Genomic DNA, 852 nt, shown 5'->3' with positions numbered 1-852 from the left:
GCACTGCTGAATGGGGGTGTTTTTCCATAACCTTATATGGCTTATTTTTACATTATTATGTTTCATAGACGCAGTTAGCGTGGGTTTTCTGTCACATGATCTCTTTCTGTTCATTGAGTCACTCATTATTCTCCCATGGGAACTCCCACAGAATCTGTGCATTCAGGAAGATGGTGAGAAAGAAAAAAAACAATAGACTTTGAGCATCCCGATTTTCTAAACAAGAGCTTGCACACAAATAATTCCACTCCAAGTTGGCTGCTTTTCTGGAACTTTCACTTTTATGTTTCTAAACATAACACAAATGTAGTTTGGCCAGTTGTCGTGGAATAAAGATGTTTTGGCCTGAAGTTTGAGAGTGAGATTCTGCCATTGGAAAATGAACAGATGACCAACCGTCTCACCACGCACATTCATTTGCCAAATATCTTTAAGCATAAAAGGAATTTGACCTGAGTCAAGTCACATAAGCAAGCTCTCAAGTCACTTAGGCACAGTATCATTAACAGAGACAAGGAAATCAGGAAAGTAGGTGCAACAAGGTCAAGGCCGCTCAGAGTTGATTCGTATAAATATATATGTTTTTTAAAATCAAATATAGATATAAATTTTCCAGTCCTCTGCAAAAGGGAAACCGCTTGATAAATGAGATTAACAGGAATGGTGCTGCAGTGTTTAGCACTGTTTCCTCAAAGCAAGGTGGTTCTGGATTAGTGAACGGTGCACTAAATGAGGCTGGGATAAACTGGTTGGGTTTTACTTTGTTAATGCAAAAAACATTAAACACATCGTGTGACAAACTAAATGATGTGAAGTAGCTCAATAAAGCAATACAATGTGACAAAATGTATC

Source organism: Neolamprologus multifasciatus, chromosome 11 (assembly GCF_963576455.1).
Source record: "Neolamprologus multifasciatus chromosome 11, fNeoMul1.2, whole genome shotgun sequence".
Lineage (NCBI taxonomy): Eukaryota > Metazoa > Chordata > Actinopteri > Cichliformes > Cichlidae > Neolamprologus > Neolamprologus multifasciatus.
Note: the sequence above shows the minus strand (reverse complement) of the source record.